The following is a 26,909-nucleotide window of genomic DNA, read 5'->3' as shown; positions in this document are numbered from 1 at the left end:
ATATTTAGCATCTTAAAAGTGTGAATTTGAATTCCAGGTTATGACACTACACGTGGAAAGATCCAAGGGGGTAATTACTTATAAAAGTAATTTCCCATCTCTCACAAGACGCAAAGGTTGAAATGGCAATATGTTCTGTATATTCCATGGTCTCGTTGTTTATCGAGGTTTCTGGAGATGTTGTCAGCAATATTTAATGTATATGGAAGAAGGAAAAGCTTATCCGCGACCTTTAAACCTGATTTTTAATATGTAATAATGAATACATATCAGCTATTTGAAAGTGTGATATTGTGTTCACCATAAAGTCACTAGGTCGAAATGCCTGCAATATAACGTTTAGTTGTTCTATAACTGGACATCAAACATGTTTAGCACTACAAGGACTTTCTCTTTTATACGCAGGAGGCATGTAAATGTCATGGAATGGCCCACATGGCTACAATGGTTTGTTTCACATGGGCTGTCACAGGATGGGTCACATGGACAATGTTTTAACTCCTGAGGGTAAGAAGGTGTCTAGACTCTCCTGTCCCTATAACAACTTCAATAAGCTTAAGATGTTATGGGATGGACCTTTATCTATCAGCTTTCTAAGGCTCACAGAAGACAGTGGAAGAAGACAGTGGGTATAATCTGCGAAGAAGGAAGGAAGACCTGAGGGTAGGTGAGCACATGATTTAATGAGACTGTGAGTGAGTGCATTTTGTGCGGGTGAGAGGGAGCTGTTACATATATTGGTGATATCAGTGACATGTTTGAACGTTTTGGATGTGAGTGGGTGCTCTTAGTAGGCAGTTTGATTGGGTTCAGGCTGGCATGTTATACGATGAACAGATTCATGTTTGCATAGAAAGTACAAGACAGTATATGTCAATGTTGTATGAGTATAGCTGAATATTTGTTGGCATTAGCATAAGATGTTGCATGTTTACAGGCATTACAGTGAGGACGTAAAGTATGAATTTATTTATAAAATATTTTACCAGGAAGGATACATTGAGATTTCTCTAATTTTGAAGTATGTCTTGGGCCCACCAACCTATATCTTGAGCTGTGATGGCTTTGTCCTATAGCATTGTTACTGATTGTTTTGTTACAATACAAGGCATGTTTTGAATGAAAGCTTTTGCCATTTATTGAAGTCAATGCCTTCTTCTAAGCAGCACGTATTGGGCTGCTGCCACTGATCCAAACAGTTAGACAGACCAACTGCTGTGTGAACCATACTCCGGGAACACAGAACCTCCGACACAGTGAGGAGAATTACATTGTACAAGAAATCTTTTACACTAAAGGGCTGCTGTCAATGCAGTTTCACAAGTTATGAATATTAAAATATGTTGGAATGAGGCAAAAATAAAGAATATATGAAAAAAAATATATATTTCATCAATGTTTCATCATATCAAAAGTTATTTTCTTTTTAAGTAAGCAACTGAACTTGTTCCAAGATAGCGCATGCACACATTTATCGATGAGTAATCTCTCAGTCAGTCATAGTTTTTATGTCACGAACGTGTCGAATGTTCTGAACGAATAGTCTACATTGCTAACTGCATATCTCCATTGTAGTGTTTTATTACTGGATACAGAAAGCACAAATATAAATGTGTAATAAATTGCATTGTATTTTCATGTGCAAGTCATAATTTTGTGAGATTGGCTTCAATAAAATCTTCATAAAAGTCTTGCTTTAAACTCTGAATTTCTCTTTGACTATTTGTCTCATTGCTTGGGAAGAAATAATTAAACATGAACGAGTTTTAAAACTGCCAACTGCAGGAATTGAAAAGAATGAAGGGCAGAAAATGTACTCAAATGGTATGGAATAAACATTAGCTTTATTGTGACATCATTCTTTAAAACAAAATAAAAAAAATATTAAAGTTACTTCGACGAGTCAAACAAATACAAATACTATTAAAAAAATCATGAACATGATATGAAAAAAAAACCTTTTGAGATTAATATTTTATAGTGCAATTAAATTATTCAACACACCACGTAAACATTTGGTAGATCCAAACATTTAAAAACATGATTAATCATACAAATCATTCTACAATTTTATCAGTATTCATAACCCCTATGTCAGGGGTAAGCTACCTTTTTAACTCCAGCTGTTGTGGACTACACCTCCTATAAAGCTCTAGCAGCCACAATACTGGCAAAGCATCATGGGAGATGTAGTCCACACCATATGGAATGATGAAGGATGCTTTCCCCAGCCCTATGCTTTTAATTCTAAAAAGTGATCTTCATGTTGAATTTGTTGCTGTATTGTAGCATTAAAAGGTATTTACAAAGGGTCAATTTCTCTAAATGTTTTATTTAATGTGGTTCCATAATCTTGAGTTAGATCCACTTTGATCCTCACAGTCTTTGGCCCCAATAGGTTCAAAACTAAATGCATGATACACATTTCTTGGTCTTGAGATATGTAGGTCTAGGAATATTGGTCTAGAGAGGTTCTCAATTTGGATTAACTCCTTGTACCTCAAACAATTGTAGGATATCTTACATACTAGAAATTGCTAAACATTAGAAGATACAAGTCAACTAAGGAGTTGCAAGAGAGGATCTATTGATCATAACTGTGCTGTTTGGTGTGCGCTGGAACACATTTGTGCTACCCTAAAGTTACAATGTCTCCGCTTGCATTAAAAAATATTGGATTGGATTGGATGATTGGATTTTTACTCCTATACCTGGGGTTGTCAGCTAGGGCCATTCCTCATGACATTTGAGCTGAAAGTGAGCCCTGAAAGCAGTGATTTAAAGGTGGATTTAAATTCCCATGGCTGTAAGAGGGACAAAGGTTTAAAAATAATATCAGGAAGTATTACTTTACTGAGAGGGTAGTGGATGCATGGAATAGCCTTCCAGCTGAAGTGGAGGAGGTTAACACAGTAAAGGAGTTTGTGCATGCGTGCAATAGGCATAAGGCTATCCTAACTATAAGATAAGGCCAGGGACTAATGAAAGTATTTAGAAAATTGGGCAGACTAGATGGGCCGAATGGTTCTTATCTGCCGTCACATTCTATGTTTCTATGTTTATATGTTTCTCTGTAAGTTAGTGGGAACAGGATTGTTGTACTCAGTAGATGTTGCTGAGTACAGTTTAGAGAATTGTATCACAGCAGCACATATGAGATTGAAAAAGTAAAATGTGTATGTTAAAGTTCTAAAATGAAAATAAATACTGCAAACTTTGGAAAACAATTGATGAGAAAATTGCACCTCTCTAAAAGCTCACAATATACCATGTCAGAGCTTCAATGATGTCAATAATTGCAAAGATAATTAATTCAGCCCTGTATTTTCACAAACATTCACAAGAATGTTACAGAAGATATGCAAAGGAGGTCATTCTGTACTAAGGAGATACAACTGAGTGCAATTTATTGATTTAAATTACGGTAGCACATATCATGTTTACAAAATATACCATTAAATTGTAATGTGCACATACAAAAAAAAGTGAAAATAAATACCCCATAGTGTCTATGTATGCAAATTGTATGCATTTAAGGATAGTTTGAACTGTTCAACTGCTACAATTTCACCAAAATGACATATAAACCAATCAAATCCTTATATAAAAAAATTAACTCTAAAAACTAAAAAAAAGTCAGGTCTCTTATATGACACCCTAATTTTACAAGATGGTGACAAAGACATAAATTGTGGATATTGTTTTCTTCTAAGAGTTAGCTGACCCTAATGTGGAGTGTTTGATCATAGTGGCATATATGTCACGTCCTGTTCCTGTCTGCGGATCATTTCTGGCCATGACTTATGGTATCCAGTACTCTTTTTACAGTTCTTGTTTAGTTTTTCTTGATTTTTCTGGTTTTCTATTCTATGTCTGGATTTCTTTATGCTGGGTTTTCTGGGTTCATTCCTTTATTCCGTTCCTGAAATTCCCAGTCTCCTGGATTCCTTAAAAAAAAAAAAATTGTTGCCACACCCGTTCCTTTGCCATTTATCATTTTGTTTCAGTGTTCCCTGCCAGCAGTGGTCTGATTACCACTGCTCCTTTCCTTGCAGGTAAGTACTGTGTGTGTTCTATTATTGTCTATTTGGTCATGCATATCTAGGCAGTTAGGATCCACCGTAATTGGAGTACTTTGGCGCAGTGGTGGGCTGCATACATCTTGCCCATTTATTTATGTCTAAATATCCAAAGTGTATTACATATATAGTACTTGGTTATTTCTCCTCTTGTTTTGCCTTGTATCTCTTGTCTTGTTTTATTTTGTCGTGTATTCCCAGTTTATGTACAGTCCTGTCCTGCCCTGTTCTTGTTTCCCTCATGTCTTGTGTACATGTTCTAGGTTCTGCTTTCTGTCTTGCTCCAGTTCTTGGTTATTCTAGTCTTTTCTTGTTATCTGGTTTGGTGCCCATTCTAGTCTTGCCTTGTTTCTAGCACTGGATACGTATCTGCATATTATTTAGCTCCTGGGAGCCACAGAAGCTGCATCAGGGTCGTGGTATGTGGCCACACAAAACCTGGTGCTCAACACCAGAGGGCGTGTGGTTATTCTGCAACATACCCTGATTGTTCATTTTCACACTGTTACTCCTACCATCATCAGGCATACAGGAGTCCTGGTCTCCGGACCACCACCCGTGACAATATATGAGATTTACAAAATGTCCAGTATAAATGCAACGAGTAAGTGGCATAGGCAAATAATTTTACCACAAACATTGATGTAAACTGGTGAAAAATGGTGGTGCACTAAGCCACATTATACACCATGTAAAATATCCTGGAGTGTCTACATTCACAAATGGCAGGCCTTTGTGAGATAATTTAAACAGTCAAGCTTCTATAGTGCCCCAAAATGAGACATAGGTCCATCAAATCCATTTATCAAAAATCTAACTGTAAAACACCAAGGCATACATTGGGGGTATCATTGTACTCGGATGTAGTTGATTACAATTTGGGGTTTTTACAGGAGTAGCACACATAGGGTTTTAAAAATACACATTAATAAAATGTTATATGTGTGTATGCAAAAGAAAAGAAATGGGGGTGGAGTCTAGCGGCACAAAGGAGCAGTCACCATATTTAATTGCTCAGAGGTGGCAGACAATCCGCAATTATCTCCCCCATTTTGTGCTTTAGCACTGCGAACCATCCAGATTACATACCTCTATACCCGGTTGAACTCACCAATGCCTTTCTTTCTCCAGTCGGGCAAAAAACACGAAAGAGAGACCTTCCAGCCTACCACACGGGCGGCTGCCCATTCACGATCGAAAGAGGGCTCCGAGCCCTGAATGAGGTGGTGTACACAGCCCAGTATAACAACAGTAAAACTCAGAAATCCCTTCAATCTATTCCCAGGGCCCAACGAGACATCCGACAGATGCTGTATTTGCCACCACTGGCCAAAGCACCTGATCCAATTGAGGCCTTACCCACTCAAATCAGCATGGACGACCTGCCCCAGCAGGCCTCCTCAGTCCATGAGTCCCTGGAGGACTCTCAGTCCACATATAAAAATGCTAACTCCACCAAGTGTGATATACAGGATTAAACATGCAAATATATACCCAAAAAGGATATGTGCACTGGTGGTATCAGGTACAAATAAAGAATATATGCATAAATATACAATTTGAAATTCAGGATTAAAAACAATAAAGTGGGGGGGCGGGGCCGGACCGCCAGGCTGAATGGTCACACACTGGAGTGGCTCCTGTAAAAGTCTCCAATTTTTTTTTTTTTTTTGTAAATCTTTCTTTTAATATGGCATCTGCATTATGGGGTACAGAATATAAAGAGGGTGTACTGTGGGGTAACATGAGTAATTGACGGCAAGATGGTATACAATACATCCCTAAGAAAGACTGCCAATATTTTGTTTTTTGTAGGTGTCATGCAAACATAATAACACAAGCTTGGTTAATGTAATGATTCTAAGAACAAGAATAATTGTTGCTAAACAGTGCTAGTTCGGCTACCCCTATGTGTTCCTAGGGTCCTACATGTCCTACAGTGCTATAGGAGCCAATTTGTATTCAATGCAGCGAGGAGTCATAGTTAGGGAGGGAACAGGTTAGTAGTCATCGCATATAGAACCCAGCATGCAAGAGTAGGTAAAAGGAGCGAGTATAGCATTACAATGTTTCCTATGCAGGGCTGCTTCAGGGTAAGCATGCTTTAGGTAAGGTCATGCCAACTGGGCCATCGCTGGGGTTACTGAAGTAGGTTAAACTTCTACAGATTCAAATAACCTTTGCTCTCAACATGTGTGCGATACAATAGCATTTTTAACTGTGCTTAGCGTTTGCCAGAAAATCAATATGCATTCTGCGGATTGGAACGTAAAAACATAGCTGTATGATCATCATCTAGTATCTACACGATAAGTGTTATGCAGCCTGAGGCAGGTAAATTCTATCATATGGCGAACTATGCATTTTCCTTGTTTAAAGTATTGAGCTGAAAAGACACACAACATGGACATATACGACTAACTGTGCTCAACTATAGTAGCTTCACAAAATATTACATTCAACAGATTAAGGTAAGAGAAAGTGGTAACTTCGTCAACAACCGGACAGTTCCTAGTCAGGTGTGGTGGTGGTGTAGCTGTCCGTTAGTGAGGCTGCATCAGCCTATACCGTTGTTGGGCAGAACCGCCGTGCGTGTCCGAGAGGTGGGGGAGATGGCCCCGGTAATTTGTAGGTTCCATGATGATGGGACTTGGTGCAGGCCTGCGGTCGTCGTCTGCCAGCCCCAGGCTCCCGTGAAGGCCGTCACCTGTGATCCACAGACTCGGTTGCTCAAGGAGGCCGGGTCTTCCCTATTTCGGGCGCCATGTGGGGCTCTGATGTTCTGCCGCCGCCAGCGGCGTGTGAGCCTCCGACGATGTGGTTGGTGCCATGGAGTCTGACTCCATGTGGCCTTCAGCCCAGGAAGGCATTGTGGACGGGCCCCAGAGCCGCGTCCCCAGCTTTCTAGATAGAGCCTTGGGCCAGGGGGTGCTTCTTTGAGCTTGGTAGGAACTCCGTTCCCTGAGTGGAGCGGACTTAAGTGTGCTTTGGGTTTCTCTCGTCTCTTCCGCTTCTTGTCGGTTGGTGTCTCCTGAGTCTTGCGACCGGTGAAGCTTGGTGCATGACAGGGAGGGTGTATTGGGTCATGCGGCGGGTTCATGTGTCGCGTTTTGCTTTCAAGCTTCTGCCAAAAGGCCGAGAATAGTTTATCCAGGCGGACCTCCAGCGGCTCCAGTAGGTCCCTTGTATTGGGAGACCCTGTGGAGTCCGCCATCTTGCCTGCAGCTACACGGAGTGTTCGTCGTTTGCGGGTAACCTCATCGTCGCTGGACAGCAGGTAGTGGGTAGCCGGGACCGGGATAACCCCCGCCGGTCCATAGGGGGGGGAACGTGGGCCTAGGCATTGTCTGTGAGCCGTCGCCAGCAATGGAGGAGCGGCCGCCTTCACCATGCCGGTCGTGCTCTTAGGCCTCGGGTTGCTTTGCCGAGTTTTCTGTTGTCGGTGCCCGGTGTTTGGCATCAACGTGTAGCCCTTGCCAGTGGCATTCCGTTGGTGACCCATTTGCCGGGTGTTGGAGTCGATTTGCGGCTTTTTTCTCGGTCGGTACAGAAATTCAAAAGTCTCCAATTTTAAGCCCCTAAATATCAACCTATTGCTTACCTGGAGACCGGCAGCTGTTACCCGGTGTAAGAAGCCACCCTGGTCCCGAGGAGAAGCTTGCTGCGAAGTTCCAGTCCCTCGGAGGGGCGATCCCTGTCGCACAGGATGGGGGCCGCTCGGGTGGTGAGCGGGGTGGACGGCCGCCGCCCAGCTATCCTGCCCACCGGTGGTAAGGCAGAAACGCGAGGCTAGGCGAGCCTGGCCCTGTCCCCCCCCCCCCTCTGGACTGGCGGGGGTGATCCCGGTCCCCACCCTGAGGCCCATCGGAGTGCCACAACATCAGTGCTCGGAACAGCGACAGAGCAGACCCAGTACATAGTGGCCGCTTCCAAAATGGCGGAGACCTCATGGCAAGCAGCACAGATGTGAGTTTCGCTGGATGCACCCATCTACCCTGACGCCACACAAGCGGATTGCAGACTTGATCTCAGCGGGAACCAGCGAGTAAGTGCCGAGACCTCACATGCCTAACCAAAGAGAAGCAGCACGAACACCTGGCAAGCCAGGGACTAACAATAACAGAGTGCGACAACCCTATCGCACACCAGCCTAACCTGCCACACCGCACAGCTCACCACAAGGGGGCCGCAACACAAGGACTGACCACCCATAGCCGCCATGCTGCACCTAACAAACTGCTGGGACATCCCAAAGCAAGCACCCGACTGGACTACCCACAACGAGACCATCTCCCTCCTACATGAGCACTCAAAGAGTCTATAAGTATTAAAGCAGTCACCTAACCGTTGATCCTGAAAAAGTTACCCTCACTGTATATAAAAAAGGAGGACCTGGCATACAAACGCTGATCCTCACCTGGCTGACATGGGATCTCCTTGGGGTGGGAACTTTAAACTCTAACCTTTAAAGTTTAATATTATCTGTTAATACTGCCATTATGTCTCTCACATGTTTTTAAGTCATCTACACCTTAGCATAAGTGTAACATAAGATGCAACATTGACAAGCCTAGCATGAACTTAATTGAATAGCTGTGCTAAGATTACGATTGCACATGTCCTGTCTTCACCCTTTGTCACTCCTCTGCATATTCTTTCCTGACAAGTGCATTATGCTAACCCAACAACTTAACTTAACAATATGTGCAGTAACTATCTATGCCATAAGCCTGTTAAACAATGCTTTTTACCTTGCTTGTTTCTGCACTAAAGCAAGAATTCAAACAATTATAATCCTGGCATATGTATAAATGTTTGTACTCCTTAGGAATGTAATGCCATATACTCTACATAATCTTAACGTAACGGAATCAAACAAAAGCCTGTCTAGTTTAGTATGTTTAACCCCTTAAGGACCAAACTTCTGGAATAAAAGGGAATCATGACGTGTCTCACACGTCATGTGTCCTTAAGGGGTTAAAGCAATCTACAGATGTTCGAAAGTCAGATACTTTCTTGTTCTTAAAAAATGTGCTGTTTAATCTGCCACACTGTAGAATACTATGAAAAAGCCTGCAGTTGCTGTTGTGGCTCTGCAAGCCTGTTGTTACTGCATGCACAGCAAAAATAAAGAATTAAAAAAAACAAAAACAAAAAAAAGCCAATAAAGTGTAGAATCTAGAAAGCAAAGAAACCACATCGGGTGAAGTACGCAATAATATCACCAGAGGACCCAGGAGGTAGAAAACTTACAAAATGACTGAATAGAGTAGGTCTGTATCCCCTCGGGAGTGGGCTGATGTCTTCCAATACTGTTGCAGTGTCCTTGGTGTGAAAACAGAGCATACTGATGGATTCTGATGATACATAGAATCTTCTGAAGAAATTTCAGCAAATTTTAACAACTGAACAGCTGATAGCAGCTGTCACAATGGCGACACAAACCTAGAAACATAGAAACATAGAATGTGACGGCAGATAAGAACCATTCGGTCCATCTAGTCTGCCCAATTTTTTAAAAATACTTTCATTAGTCCCTGGCCTTATCTTATAGTTAGCCTTGTGCATATCCTAGCTAATACTGCACACATACAAGCTTCAGATGAAGATGTACAGCAAACGACCCACATACATACCTCACAACAGGTTGCCCTTCTTGACAACCGAGGTAGGAGAAAAGATATTAAGGTCTGGGAGTGCAAGAGACAGTGCATTGGAAGAACACCCCACACTTTATTCAGTACTTAGTCACCTCAGTCTTACCGACTAAGCAAGCCAAACACCTCTCAATCAATGGCATCTATAGGATTAACAAATCACCACAAGAACCTACCTCTGCACGTTGAGACATCATCCTATGTAGTCAGTCAATGGCTGAGAGACAAACCTCAATAGCTGCATTAAAGGGGACACAGCATACAAATGTGAAGGTTGCTTCATACCAAACTTTCAAGACCTCAGCAGATCTACCTCTACAGTGGTGCAAATCAAAGCTCCCTTTTGTAACAACACTTCAAAAAGCCAGTATCATCTATGCAGGTCATCTCCTCGAGCCTTATGGGTACTCAAAGATGGGAAGGCATACAAGGTCTAAGACAAGCAAGATGGCCCATGGTTCCTTGCTGCACTAGGCCTTACTGACGAAACACTTGAAGAGAAAAACCAGACACTCACCCACACTTTGGGATGTTGCCCGAGTACCTACCTTTGTCCCCAGAAGCCGTAAGGACTCACTGCATTGACTCGGCTCTCAGATGAAGTTGCATATTTAACCAGTTTTTACTTTCTTTTTTCTCTTTCTCAGTTAGTCTAAAGCCTTACATTTTAATTTAGTGAGGTATCTCAGTTATTGCTCTATAATTGAAAAGTTTATGTTTGAGATAAAGCTCCACTAGCAAATGGTATTCTGACTGCCTGAGCAGAGTAGGATAAGGGACAAGTTTGTCTAATTTACTGCCACTCTTCCCCCACCTATGCTCCATGGTTTGGGGGTGCCAATCATTTAAGAGCCTCCTGGCCCTTACTATAGCATTCCAGTGAATGCCAGTCAACGAGCACAGCTACTCACTTTGGGCTCTAATTATCATTAAGATCCTCATAACTAGTTGTACCTAGTTTATTATGCTCAACTTCAACTCTCAGAGTTCGGTTGTCAGTTACCTGTTTTATTTTTATGTATTGTTTAGTTTCATATTCGTCTTACTAGTTCTTATAATATAAAAGGAAGTGTGTTATCATGCAGAATCTGCTTACGTATCTCTGGCATTGCAAAGTCTATTACTACCTTGTATTGTTAGGTTCATTCTTGTCTCAATAAAATAATGTTAAAAAAAGAAAATTGCAACTAATTTTTGCAGAGATTGGCAGTTAAATGGCTACATAGAAAGTATCAGAATGCCCTTAAGTAAATAGACTGTGATGTCTACTTTGTATATATATATATATATATATATATATACGTTTGTGTGTCCATTTTATTTTCTGTAATGGCTATTAAGCTTGAAAGACAAACATTCCAAATTCTAAAATCGTCCCACATAAAAATTGTATGTTACTCCTTGTATTTTGTGACCTGTAACTACCAAAAATAAACTGAAATCCTAGTCATATGATGAATTAATTTATACTAAATTATTTTATTAAGCTACACTAATTATGCACACATTGTTATTGCCAAAACTGCAAAATAAAGTATTATTGCATTTTTTTAACATTTGTTAATTAATTAAAATGCATTTATTTTGATGTATATGTCACATCAAATTAAAGCCATTCCTGTTATTTAAAAATAGTGAATAAGATGTGTGGGTGCAATAAATAAGAAAGATGGATACTGCGATTGAACACACACATAGCAAAAATTACTTTATAGGGTTAAACATGTTAATCCTTTGTTTACTTAGAAAACCTGATGGAATTTAAATCTCGACTCCCACATTACCCTACCATTCATTTCACACCTTCTAACTGAGCATGTGTGTATACATATGGTATACTATAATAAGTGATATAGACAATATCAAAGTAAGACTTTGCTTGGATATATATTTGTATAAGAAAATCATGCCATTAAACTGTTACAATGTCCCCCCCCCCCACACACACACACACATGCACGCACGCATGCACACACACATGCACACATGCACAGATACACATGCCTTTCTAACATTATGAGCAGAGAACACAGTTGTTACCAGTGTTAGATATGAGTACATTTAAAGAAACACTTTAATGTAAGAATACAAAGATGTATTTCTAACACTATAGTGTCCCTCTGCCTGTGCGCCCCTTGCCTGTACATTAAAGGGTTTACAAAAAGTCCTTTCTTTCACTTAACTGATTCTAACGTCAATGTCCTTCAGCGATGGGTCGCACCCATCCTCCATCGTCGTCAGCCGGTGCCAATTCTGGCTTAGGATATACACCAACAATGGCTTGATGCTTTGCAAAGTTTTATTTGGTATTAAGAAGTATAAAATATATAAAACATGACTTTTGAAAGCAGTGTGTAAAACAACAAAAACAATTCTATACACTACTGCCACCACAATAAGTCCAACAGTAAAAATGATGCATCAAATGCATTTAGGTGCATCATTTTTTAGTGCTTCCTTCAGATGTTCCGACTTCCCTCTTCTAGAATGCGCCCGGGAGGCGATATGACACTGGATGCCTGGAGTGTCCTTCAAGTGCATTTATGTATGTGTGGGTACATGCGGTATTCTATGGTTTGTGTGTGGGGCTTACTGTACTAATGTTGATATGTGTAATTTAGTGGATGGATTAATTTTAGTCGATGTATGTGTTAGGTGTGTGAAATAAGAGTTTGTGGTTGGTGGCCGCTGAATTATTTAACAGACCGTTCGATGCCTTGCCAGCCCAAATACTGAAATGACTCTGACTGTTCCACAAGCAGATTGACCTCGATGGAAAAGGGAACCTTGGATTTTCACTGCAATGACTATTGAATTACAGGTAAGCTTTCTTATTTTTCATTTTACAACACTCTAAACACATTAACAAACACTCACAATGAAAATAAATATATAATTTCCCAAGGCTGATTCCTGCACTTAGCAGAGTCCTGCTGACATCTACAATGCAATATTCACTGCTTTACTGTCCATGCACATACTCTCCCCATTCACATTAAATACGGAATGCAAACTGTATGTGTCCGGTTCGTTAACTCACTGAGTCCTCTTGGTAGCAGTTGGTAAGTGGTACAGTAATTGGGCAGGAGTTTAACGAGTGGAATGATCCATTATTTATTTTTTATTTAAAAACAAAAGCAAAAAAAATATTTTATCATAGAACCAAAACTAAGATATATAAAACTGATCAAATGCATTTCTGCATGTTTGGTGATGAAACTATCCATTTTTTTACCTTTCACATGGTAAATCTGCTTCAATCCACCACTAGTTTGGGGTAACATTACAATCTCTGGTCACTGTTAGTGATGTCGTGAACACGAAATTTTCGGTTCGCGAACGGCGAACGGGAACTTCGCAGACGTTCGCGAATCGGCAAACCGGGCGAACCGCCATTGACTTCAATGGGCAGGCGAATTTTAAAACCCACAGGGACTCTTTCTGACTCTTTCCAAAAGTGATGGAAAAGTTGTTTCAAGGGGACTAACACCTGGACTGTGGCATGCCGGAGGGGGATCCATGGCAAAACTCTCATGGAAAATTACACAGTTGATGCAGAGTCTGGTTTTAATCCATAAAGGGCATAAATCACCTAACATTCCTAAATCACAATGGATATGGATTGACACCTGACATATGACATATTGACACCTTGACATATGGATTGACACCTGTCCTCGGAGACCCTGATACACACTGACACAGAGCAGAATAGGGACTGTTAACCCTACATAGGGTCACTTGGCAGGTATGGATTGACACCTGTCCTCAGAGACCATTATACACACTGACACAGAGCAGAATAGAGACTGTTCCCCCTACATAGGGTCACTTGGCAGATATGGATTGACACCTGTCCTCAGAGACCATGATACACACTGACACAGAGCAGAATAGAGACTGTTCCCCCTACATAGGGTCACTTGGCAGATATGGATTGACACCTGTCCTCAGAGACCATGATACACACTGACACAGAGCAGAATAGAGACTGTTCCCCCTACATAGGGTCACTTGGCAGATATGGATTGACACCTGTCCTCAGAGCCCCTGATACACACTGACACAGTGCAGAATAGAGACTGTTCCCCCTACATAGGGTCACTTGGCAGATATGTATTGACACCTGTCCTCAGAGACCGTGATACACACTGACACAGAGCATAATAGAGACTGTTCCCCCTACATAGGGTCACTTGGCACATATGGATTGACACCTGTCCTCAGAGACCATCATACACACTGACACAGAGTAGAATAGACACTGTTCCCTCTACATAAGGTCACTTGGCAGATATGGATTGACACCTGTCCTCAGAGACCATGATACACACTGACACAGAGCAGAATAGAGACTGTTCCCTGTCCACAGAGACCATGATACACACTGACACAGAGCAGAATAGAGACTGTTCACCGTCCACAGAGACCATGATACACACTGACACAGAGAAGAATAGGGACTGTTCCCCCTACATAGGGTCACTTGGCAGATATGGATTGACACCTGTCCTCAGAGACCTAATTGTGTAATAATGGTAATACTATTACCTATTATATAATATTGGCAGGGGCAAGGAAATTCCCTCTAAATAGATGGGTATAGGCAGAGAGTATGGAGACCGGAGTGATAAAGTGTCAATAAGGTGATATAAAGTTAAATGTATCACAGACACACAGCCACCCTTTCTCTTAGCTAGTTTCCAGAAATGCTGGATAGGTAGAAGGGCTATAAAGACTCAGAGAGGTCTAAGAAGAATCCTCTAAACTAGCCCTAATTTCCTTAAACAAATTCAAGGGTGTTCTAAGCTAAAGCTCAATCTAAACGTTTAGATGACTGCCTGATTTCCCATCACAGATGCTAGCTAGGAATAACAGTGTGCAAGACAAAGAGTGGGTCTAAGTGCCCATAGTGCAGTAAAGTGTCCCTAGTGAAGTGAAAAAGAGAATAACGAGCTGGTGCCCAAGAGAATAACGAGCTGGCGCCCTATCAGGGGACGTGTATATGGCATCGATTTTAGGAACCGGGAGATGGAAAAAGATGCTTGGTTGGTCCTCCTACTTCAAATTTGGGGCACTGCGCGTGCAATCTAATGTGCCACCAGATGGGAGTGGTATGTTAAGTAGTACTATTCCTATCAGTTTAATCCCTGTTATGTGCCTTTTTTTTGGTTTGGTTTTTGAAGCCACAGTGCAGCACAAGAGGGCCGAAAAATTAGGCATGTACACATGCCTGAAAAATTAGGTATTGTTGCAGCCGCTGCTGTAGCAGCGGCCATAAAAAATTATGTTTGCTTCACAGGCAGAAAAGATTAGTGCCCTAAAACATTGCGGCTTGAAGGCCTGACACCCACTTGAAGGACACTGACTGCTATTAGCTTACAGTGAAAAACGTTTTTGCTTTTTAAAGGCACGCTATTGTGACACCAGATATGAGTGGCAAAGTGCACGCAAAAGGCCTGACACCCGCTTGAAGGACACTGACTGCTATTAGCTTACAGTGAAAAACTTTTGTACTTTTTAAAGGCACGCTATTGTGACACCAGATATGAGTGGTAAAGTACACTGGCAGAGGTTGGCAGAGTGCACGCTGAAGGCCTGACACCCAGACGCTTGCAGACAACTAACTGCTATTAGTTTACAGTGAAAAACTTTTTTTCTTTTTAAAGGCACGCTATTGTGACATCAGATATGAGTGGCAAAGTGCACTTGCAGAGGTTGGCAGAGTACACGCTGAAGGCCTGACACCCACTTGAAGGACACTGACTGCTATTAGATTATCGTGGAAAACTTTTTTGCTTTTTAAAGGCACGCTATAGTGACACCAGATATTAGTGGCAAAGTGCACGCTGAAGGCCTGACACCCGCTTGAAGGACACTGACTGCTATTAGATTATTGTGAAAAACTTTTTTGCTTTTTAAAGGCACGCTATAGTGACACCAGATATGAATGGCAAAGTGCACTTGCAGATGTTGGCAGAGTACACGCTGAAGGCCTGACACCCACTTGAAGTACTCTGACTGCTATTAGCTTACAGTGAAAAACTTTTTTGCTTTTTAAAGGCACGCTATTGTGACTCCAGATATGAGTGGTAAAGTACACTGGCAGAGGTTGGCAGAGTACACGCTGAAGGCCTGACACCCAGACGCTTGCAGACAACTAACTGCTATTAGTTTACAGTGAAAAACTTTTTTTCTTTTTAAAGGCACGCTATTGTGACATCAGATATGAGTGGCAAAGTGCACTTGCAGAGGTTGGCAGAGTACACGCTGAAGGCCTGACACCCACTTGAAGTACACTGACTGCTATTAGCTTACAGTGAAAAACTTTTTTGCTTTTTAAAGGCAAGCTATTGTGACACCAGATATGAGTGGCAAAGTGCACTTGCAGAGGTTGGCAGAGTACACGCTGAAGGCCTGACACCCACTTGAAGTACAATGACTGCTATTAGCTTACAGTGAAAAACTTTTTTGCTTTTTAAAGGCACGCTATTGTGACACCAGATATGAGTGGCAAGGTGCACGCTGAAGGCCTGACACCCACTTGGAGGACACTGACTGCTATTAGCTTACAGTGAAAAACTTTTTTGCTTTTTAAAGGCACGCTATAGTGACACCAGATATGAGTGGCAAAGTGCACTTGCAGAGGTTGGCAGAGTACACGCTGACGGCCTGACACCCACTTGAAGTTCACTGACTGCTATTAGCTTACAGTGAAAACTTTTTTTGTTTTTTAAAGGCACGCTATTGTGACACCAGATATGAGTGGTAAAGTACACTGGCAGAGTTTGGCAGAGTACACGCTGAAGGCCTGACACCCAGACGCTTGCAGACAACTAACTGCTATTAGCTTACAGTGAAACATTTTTTTTATTTTTAAAGGCACGCTATTGTGACACCAGATATGAGTGGCAAAGTGCACTTGCAGAGGTTGGCAGAGTACACGCTGAAGGCCTGACACCCACTTGAAGTACACTGACTGCTATTAGCTTGCAGTGAAAAACTTTTTAGCTTTTTAAAGGCACGCTATTGTGACACCAGATATGAGTGGCAAAGTGCACTTGCAGAGGTTGGCAGAGTACACGCTGAAGGCCTGACACCCACTTGAAGTTCACTGACTGCTATTAGCTTACAGTGAAAAACTTTTTTGTTTTTTAAAGGCACGCTATTGTGACACCAGATATGAGTGGTAAAGTACACTGGCAGAGTTTGGCAGAGTACACGCTGAAGGCCTGACACCCAGACGCTTGCAGACAACTAACTGCTATTAGCTTACAGTGAATTTTTTTTTTTATTTTTAAAGGCACGCTATTGTGACACCAGATATGAGTGGCAAAGTGCACTTGCAGAGGTTGGCAGAGTACACGCTGAAGGCCTGACACCCACTTGAAGTACACTGACTGCTATTAGCTTACAGTGAAAAACTTTTTTGCTTTTTAAAGGCACGCTATAGTGACACCAGATATGATTGGCAAAGTGCACTTGCAGAGGTTGGCAGAGTACACGCTGAAGGCCTGACACCCACTTGAAGTTCACTGACTGCTATTAGATTATCGTGAAAAACTTTTTTGTTTTTTAAAGGCACGCTATTGTGACACCAGATATGAGTGGTAAAGTACACTGGCAGAGTTTGGCAGAGTACACGCTGAAGGCCTGACACCCAGACGCTTGCAGACAACTAACTGCTATTAGCTTACAGTGAATTTTTTTTTTTATTTTTAAAGGCACGCTATTGTGACACCAGATATGAGTGGCAAAGTGCACTTGCAGAGGTTGGCAGAGTACACGCTGAAGGCCTGACACCCACTTGAAGTACACTGACTGCTATTAGCTTACAGTGAAAAACTTTTTTGCTTTTTAAAGGCACGCTATAGTGACACCAGATATGATTGGCAAAGTGCACTTGCAGAGGTTGGCAGAGTACACGCTGAAGGCCTGACACCCACTTGAAGGACACTGACTGCTATTAGATTATCGTGAAAAACTTTTTTGCTTTTTAAAGGCACGCTATAGTGACACCAGATATGAATGGCAAAGTGCACTTGCAGAGGTTGGCAGAGTACACGCTGTAGGCCTGACACCCACTTGAAGTACACTGACTGCTATTAGCTTACAGTGAAAAACTGTTTTGCTTTTTAAAGGCACGCTATTGTGACACCAGATATGAGTGGTAAAGTACACTGGCAGAGTACACGCTGAAGGTCTGACACCCACTTGAAGTACACTGACTGCTATTAGCTTACAGTGAAAAACTTTTTTGCTTTTTAAAGGCACGCTATAGTGACACCAGATATGATTGGCAAAGTGCACTTGCAGAGGTTGGCAGAGTACACGCTGAAGGCCTGACACCCACTTGAAGGACACTGACTGCTATTAGATTATCGTGAAAAACTTTTTTGCTTTTTAAAGGCACGCTATAGTGACACCAGATATGAATGGCAAAGTGCACTTGCAGAGGTTGGCAGAGTACACGCTGTAGGCCTGACACCCACTTGAAGTACACTGACTGCTATTAGCTTACAGTGAAAAACTGTTTTGCTTTTTAAAGGCACGCTATTGTGACACCAGATATGAGTGGTAAAGTACACTGGCAGAGTACACGCTGAAGGTCTGACACCCACTTGAAGTACACTGACTGCTATTAGCTTACAGTGAAAAACTGTTTTGCTTTTTAAAGGCACGCTATTGTGACACCAGATATGAGTGGTAAAGTACACTGGCAGAGTACACGCTGAAGGCCTGACACCCAGACGCTTGCAGACAACTAACTGCTATTAGCTTACAGTGAAAAACGTTTTTGCTTTTTAAAGGCACGCTATTGTGACACCAGATATGAGTGGCAAAGTGCACGCAAAAGGCCTGACACCCACTTGAAGGACACTGACTGCTATTAGCTTACAGTGAAAAACTTTTTTGCTTTTTAAAGGCACGCTATAGTGACACCAGATATGAGTGGCAAAGTGCACTTGCAGAGGTTGGCAGAGTACACGCTGAAGGCCTGACACCCACTTGAAGGACACTGACTGCTATTAGCTTACAGTGAAAAAAAAGTTTGTGGGTTTTTAAATGCACGCTATTGTGCCACCAGATATGAGTGGCACTGTGCACACTGGCAGAGTACACGCTGTTGGCCTGACACACAGACGCTTGCAGACAACTAACTGCTAATTAATCTATTACAGTGAAAAAAAATGTTTTGTTTTTAAATGCAAGCTTAAGCTATTGTGACACCAGATATGAGTGGTGGCACTGGGCAAGTGGGCACAGTATCCACTGTGAGCCTGACACAGAAGCTGGCAGACAACTAACTGCTATTCAATCTATTACAGTGAAAAAAAAATTGTTTTTAAATGCCAGCTTAAGCTATTGTGACACCAGATATGAGTGGTTGGAATTGGGCAAGTGGGCACATTATCCACTGTGAGCCTGACACAGAAGCTGGCAGGCAGGCAACTGCTATTCAATCTATTACAGTGAAAAAAAATATATATATTTTTTTAAATTCTTTATTTTCATTGTGCATGAAATAACAACAGGCGTGCAGAGCCACGATAGCAGCTGCAGGCTTTTCATAGCATTTTTACAAACTATATTGTGGCAGATTAGACAGCACTTTTCTTTTTTTTTGTAAAACAAACATGTGAACATCTGGCTTTATAATAGTAGTAGATATATTTAGACATACTAAGCTATACAATTCTATGAGTTGTCTAGTTTAATGACGTTTAAGATTATATTAAATGTTATGTCACATAGGTGCAATACCTGAGTTACGCTATGCATTTTAAAGTAGTAAGGTATGCAGACGCTAGTATGCTCATTCGTATTCTGCGCTTGTAGTGGTAAGTATACATTAAACAATCTCGCTTTTAAGAATGCAGGGAATAATAGCTTTCTAAACACATGCTAATTAAGCTGACAAGGTTAGTGCTCAGGGTTACAGAACGATTTATAAGTCAGCTTAGGAATAGGTATACCACCGTCCACCAGGGAGCTGCTCCCCCAATCGATATTGGCACAGGGGTCTAGAAGGTGAGAGAGCTGGAGGCAGAATAAAAAGTCCCTCTGGAAGTGAGTGAGAGGTAGCCCCTTCAGCCACCACGCTGTCGCTGTGCCAGGGTGCCCGGCTCGCTGCCAGACGCCGGGTGCCGCGCGAGATCTCCACCACTCACATACCGCCATAGGGGATCCCCTCCACGGCGGAGGTAGAGGTGAGTGTTCTTCTGCTTCCCCTTTTGAAGCGTTAGAGGTTGCGGGCTGCCGATGTGTCTGTAGGTCGCCTTGTGTTCCTGCCCTGAGGGTGAAGGAAGCGCTGGGTCCTCGCGTGGGGTCTCTGTGCGTTCAGTCGCGGTGGAGGTGAGTATGTAGTTGAGGTCTGAGGGTGCAGGCGGATGGCTGCAAATAGGTTCTGTGCCCGCCGTGTCAGCAGTCCGCCCTGGTCAGGAGCCTATTCCAGTGGGTGTTATCCGCCCCTGCTCTGCTGTGTCGCCTCTGATCCTCACTACCTAGTGCACGAGGCAGTCAGTCGGCCGCCATCTTAGGGTGCCGTGTCCAGGCCGCGATTCTCTGCAGGATGGGTAAGTGTGGTGAGGCGTAGCAGTGGTTTGCTATGGGGACCGGGATGACTCCCGCCGGTCCAAGGGGGGGGGGGGCGGGGCAGCAGAGCGCCGACCGGAGAACTGGGAGAGCGGCCGTCTCACCCCAGCTCAAGCCTTCCTAGGCCGCAGACCTCAATCAGGTTACTTTGAATCCGGATCTGAACTTGAGGGGTATCCCCGTGTTCAGCGTCAGCTAGTGAGTCCTGTGGGTCCAAAGTTAGGGCTGTAGCTGTGATCGGATCGCCGTTAGCACCGATATTCCGGTTCTGGTGCAGGAGCTCAGACGACATGCGTCTGATCCGGTCGGGGGTCAGGCCCCGCCCCCCCAATTATTTTTTTTTAAATGCAAGCTTAAACTATTGTGACACCAGATATGAGTGGTGGCACTAGGCAAGTGGGCACAGTATCCACTTTGAGCCTGACACACAGATGCTTGCAGACAACTAACTGCTATTCAATCTTTTACAGTGAAAAAAAAGTTTGTGGGTTTTTAAATGCACGCTATTGTGCCACCAGCTATGAGTGGCACTGTGCACACTGGCAGAGTACACGCTGTTGGCCTGACACACAGACGCTTGCAGACAACTAACTGCTAATTAATCTATTACAGTGAAAAAAATGTTTTGTTTTTAAATGCAAGCTTAAGCTATTGTGACACCAGATATGAGTGGTGGCACTGGGCAAGTGGGCACAGTATCCACTGTGAGCCTGACACAGAAGCTGGCAGACAACTAACTGCTATTCAATCTATTACAGTGAAAAAAAATGTTTTGTTTTTAAATGCAAGCTTAAGCTATTGTGACACCAGATATGAGTGGTGGCACTGGTCAAGTGGGCACAGTATCCACTGTGAGCCTGACACAGAAGCTGACAGACAACTAACTGCTATTCAATCTATTACAGTGAAAAACATTTTTTTTGTTTTTAAATGCAAGCTTAAGCTATTGTGACACCAGATATGAGTGGTGGCACTGGGCAAGTGGGCACAGTATCCACTGTGAGCCTGACACAGAAGCTGGCAGGCAGGCAACTGCAATTACATTACACATTTTTGGGGTGCTGTCTGTGGCAAAACCGACCTCGCCACGTGTCCTTGGAGGGGGCTGATTGCCCGCCTCTTGCCTTTGGACTATGGACCAGACTTTATGGGAATGTGATACCCCAGATAGCCATACCATGGAGCCTATTCATATAATGAAAGACTATGGGAAAGACTTTAGCTCCATGGCAATTGTACTGTGTGAGTAGGATCTGCGCGCTATTCGGTAGTTTTGTGCGTGCAGATCCCAGCTATCTGGGGATAGGTGAAATGTCTGTGTGTTATGTGTAAATGTGACTTTATGTATTTTAAAGTGTTTTATGTTGTTTTGCAACCATGTGGTTAATGGAGTCTGCCTCTAGTCCTGGGTAATTGGATTACTTCTCCAATTAACTCCAGGGCAGAAGGGAGGAAACCAGGGTGCGTTGTGGGGATGTTTTTCTGCCAGCCAGAAAGGAACTAAAGATACTTTTAGTAACTTTTGAACCCCTGGTCGGATTCATGCCATTTTTTAATATGTTGTTCCCCTGAATGGATTGATTGTGGATATGTATTTTTATGTGAATGTGATGTATGGTTTTAAAGTTATGAAAGTTGTGTAAAAGTATATTTTACACTGTATGCATAATGGGATTATGTGTCACACTAAGGGGAGGGGATGTGTGGGAGGTAACATCTATGTCATTGGTTCTTTTATGCCTCCCCCTGGGTGTGGCCTGTATGTGTGAGTTGTTAATAAAAGCCAGGCTGGATGAGCCAGTCCAGAGTTCCTGTTTTACCCTCAAAGTGATGTGTCGTCTCATTATTGGGGGGGAAGGATTTATTGCATGCTGTTCCAGTTGACTGCTAGGAGTACAAGCCTATTCGTATGGTTCCTATTCAATGGTCTACAGCATTCATATGCTTGGGAGAATTTTAAAGGTTTCTCGGATTCGGTGATTGTGGTGTCTGCCAGAGTGCTTGGAGTCCTCAGGAAGCGCTAGGAGCATCCATTAACGGAGGTACCAAGTCGGGGTGCCAGTTGATCCGTTACATTGGTGGCAAGCGGTGGGATGGCGTCCTAGTGTGAGATAAAGCAGCTCAGAGACACTGTTTGGATTTACAAATTGAGGGCAACGCTAGCAGTCGTGCAGCGCCCCTGGGAGCAGACAAGTATGGAAGGTTCTGGCTCTGGAGATGATTGGCTGGCCGAGGCGAGGCAGCGAGTGGCCGAGTATGGGGATGATATACCCATGGAGACACGCCGGGTGATCTGGAACCAGGTCATGGCTGAGCGAAACACAAGGCTGGACCGAGAATTCCGGTTGGCAAAAGAGAGGAAGTATGCTCAGCAGCAGGAGCGGTACAGCAGCCGAGTAGAGGCTGCATCCGAGGAGGTTAGCCGTCTTTCCCTGAGGCGGCGGGAGGAACCCGAAGTGGGGGTCCTCATAGACTGGTCCTGTGAAGAACCACAACAGGCAGGTAGAGATGGGACCAAGGTCTCTCCACCGGGCCCTTACTCACAAATGTTGCGGGGCCTCACGGATTGGTCCTGGGAAGACCCACAGATGGCAGGTGGAGATGGGACTGCGGTCTCTCTACCGGCCCTACAGGGATGCTGGGCAGTCGGCCCAGATCCCCAGCGGCAGGTTACAGTTCAGAGAGAGGAGCTTGTTACACCCTCTCTCCAGCGGCAGCCTAACCCACCAAGGGGAGACCGTAAGCCCCACACCAGCGCAGATGGGACCGGGGTCTCTGCGCCCAAGTTACAGGGAGCTGAAGGAGCCGTCCTCCCTCCCCAGCGGCAGTGTGATTTGTTGGGAATTGGGAGCCCGGTCTCCATTCCCCAGCGGCAGAGTATCCAGCAGGGAATAGAGAGCCCAGCCCCCTTTCCCCCACAGCAGGACTCTGTGCTGGGAGGAGAGACAGTCGGTCTCCCCCCGCAGAGACGGGAAGTATGCATGGGAGAGGAGATTGTTACCACCTCTCCCCAGCGGCGGATCATTAATGTACAGGGAATAGAGAGCCCAGTCTCCATTCCCCAGCGGCAGAGTGTTCTAATGGGAGAGGAGCTGGTTACCACCTCTCCCCAGCGGCAGCTTAATGTACCAGGGGGAGACTGTAAGCCCCACACCTGTGCAGATGGGACCGTGGTCTCTGCACTTCCATCACAGGGGGTAGGGACGGTCGGTCCTGCCCCCCCACAACAGGGCTGTTTAGCCAAAGGGGAGAAAGTCTGTCTCCAGCAGCAGAGCTGTGTAACTAAAGGGGAGACAGTCGGTCTCCAGCAGCAGAGCTGTGTAACTAAAGGGGAGACAGTCGGTCTCCAGCAGCAGAGCTGTGTAACTCAAGGGGAGACAGTCGGTCTCCAGCAGCAGAGCGGTGTAACTCAAGGGGAGACAGTCGGTCTCCAGCAGCAGAGCGGTGTATTTAAAGGGGAGACAGTCGGTCTCCAGCAACCAGGCTCCAACCAGACTACTCCCGTGGTAGTGCTGGCAACAGGACAGAGTACCGCTGGTCTCTGCCCCCTCAGCAACCTACCAAGGCAGCCTACCAGTCCCCCACACAGCCGTGGTGAGGCACCTGAACCTGGACAAGATTCTCCCTCACCCAGGTGTAGTAACTGTTTATTGTGGGTGGGCTGCTCTGCTGTTTCTGTCTTGTGGGTGGGCTGCTGGACTAACAAGGGCACTGACCGGCAGGAGGTCAAGTACCCTGTTAGTCTGGGGGGTAAAGGGGAGAAGTGTGGCGAAACCGACCTCGCCACGTGTCCTTGGAGGGGGCTGATTGCCCGCCTCTTGCCTTTGGACTATGGACCAGACTTTATGGGAATGTGATACCCCAGATAGCCATACCATGGAGCCTATTCATATAATGAAAGACTATGGGAAAGACTTTAGCTCCATGGCAATTGTACTGTGTGAGTAGGATTTGCGCGCTATTCGGTAGTTTTGTGCGTGCAGATCCCAGCTATCTGGGGATAGGTGAAATGTCTGTGTGTTATGTGTAAATGTGACTTTATGTATTTTAAAGTGTTTTATGTTGTTTTGCAACCATGTGGTTAATGAAGTCTGCCTCTAGTCCTGGGTAATTGGATTACTTCTCCAATTAACTCCAGGGCAGAAGGGAGGAAACCAGGGTGCGTTGTGGGGATGTTTTTCTGCCAGCCAGAAAGGAACAAAAGATACTTTTAGTAACTTTTGAACCCCTGGTCGGATTCATGCCATTTTTTAATATGTTGTTCCCCTGAATGGATTGATTGTGGATATGTATTTTTATGTGAATGTGATGTATGGTTTTAAAGTTATGAAAGTTGTGTAAAAGTATATTTTACACTGTATGCATAATGGGATTATGTGTCACACTAAGGGGAGGGGATGTGTGGGAGGTAACATCTATGTCATTGGTTCTTTTATGCCTCCCCCTGGGTGTGGCCTGTATGTGTGAGTTGGAAATAAAAGCCAGGCTGGATGAGCCAGTCCAGAGTTCCTGTTTTACCCTCAAAGTGATGTGTCGTCTCATTATTGGGGGGGAAGGATTTATTGCATGCTGTTCCAGTTGACTGCTAGGAGTACAAGCCTATTCGTATGGTTCCTATTCAATGGTCTACAGCATTCATATGCTTGGGAGAATTTTAAAGGTTTCTCGGATTCGGTGATTGTGGTGTCTGCCAGAGTGCTTGGAGTCCTCAGGAAGCGCTAGGAGCATCCATTAACGGAGGTACCAAGTCGGGGTGCCAGTTGATCCGTTACACTGTCCTTACAGCAGAGATCAGTTGAGTCCTTCAGGACTGTAGTGGACACTGAATACCCTAGCCTAGCTATCAATTTTCCTATCAAATGAGCAGCTACACTTTCCCTCCTCTATCTAAGAATGCAGCTTCAGAATGAATCTAAAATGGATGCTGTACAGGAGGTGGGAGGGTCTGGAAGGGAGGGTCTGCTGCTAATTTGCTGGAATGTGTCTGCTGACTGTGAGGCACAGGGTCAAAGTTTACTCAATGATGACGAATAGGGGGCGGATCGAACCGCGCATGTGTTCGCCCGCCGTGGCGAATGCGAACACGCTATGTTCGCCAGGAACTATTCGCCAGCGAACAGTTCGGTACATCACTAGTCACTGTTTACTTAACTGGTATTGATATTTATTGTTTTTATTTGATTCATTCATTTTATAAGTAAATTGTATCGTAGTTGACATCTTGTGTTTTACATACTCTTTTTCCCCGAAAATAAGACTGGGTCCTATATTAATTTTTGCTCCACAAAACACCCTAAGGCTTATTTGCAGGGGATGTCTTAATTTTCGGGTAAAAACTGTAACAAGCATGTGCAAGAAAGCAGGTCTACGATTACCGAATTAGTGAACTAGTGACAATCTCAAGGCATATCTTGAGAAAGCCGATCTAATGGGCGAAACGCGTAGGTTGAGTTTGTCGGGAATTCCGATTTTGAATCTTGGAAGCGATCAGCAGCACTTGCAAGTCAGCGTTCCTTCAAGGACATTCGGTACCAGTGCACAGGACCAGTCTGCAGGAGTCCATTAAGGAGCGGTATCCGTATGCTTTCCGACCAAAGCACTGTATTGCACCAGCGTTGTCATAGTGGCACTTAGAGATAAGTTCCACCACTTTATCTTGTAAGAGTTTTATTTAGTAGGGGTTTTTAAGGGAATAAATTATTGTTACTTTATTACACTATGTCAGTATCTCTCTTAATTTAAGGTTGGATACAAAGTGGCATTGGCCGAGATTTATTTCAACCTCGGAACATACAGACTATTGTGTTATCATAGTTATTCCACCTGGATATATCCTTCAATATACAAACATTTGAACTTTAACATTGTGGACTTAACCCAAATAATGTTTGTTGTTTTGTTTCCCTATTTTCGGTTGATAAGTAAATATCTGCTAAGTGCTGATACTGGTTTTTATTTTAATTTTTTGGGGGGATTGTCTTATTTTTGGGGAAAAACTGTATATATCAAGTCTTTTCGTTTTCTTATGTTTAGTGCTCCTTATATTATATTTAGTTTTCAGTGACTTAAGTATTCCTTTAATTTTTTTACTTGTTATCTCTCTTTTATTTAGTGTTAAATAACTTTAGCAAACGCATAATCATAGCCTTTCCTTTAGCTGAACTAACCCTTCACTTTTTCTCTAAACGTTAACCCATGTCTTCCACACTTTTATTTTCATTGTGTCTACTCTATTGCTTGTTACTCAATCAAACTTATCCTGCAAACTCATTCAATCAATCACAGCATTAATATGGCCTTTCAAACACAATCATTCCCGCACACAAATGATCTTCTAGCACAATGCAATTCCAACTATACAAAAATTCAATAAAAATCCTAGAACTCTGTTTCACTATCATATACACAGAACATGTTATCTATTACTGTCAATAAATCCAAGAAATTGCTTGGAAAAAAATCTAAAAAAAAAAGCCTCAGATTATTTTTCTATTAGAAATGTGTACAGTAGAGCACTTAAAATTCAATTTAACCATTGACCTTGAGAATGGTCAGGGACACACATGAACGAGTCCAA

This window comes from Pelobates fuscus, chromosome 4 (genome assembly GCF_036172605.1).
Source record: "Pelobates fuscus isolate aPelFus1 chromosome 4, aPelFus1.pri, whole genome shotgun sequence".
Lineage (NCBI taxonomy): Eukaryota > Metazoa > Chordata > Amphibia > Anura > Pelobatidae > Pelobates > Pelobates fuscus.
The sequence above is the reverse complement of the archived record's forward strand: the minus strand, read 5'-3'. Positions refer to the sequence as shown.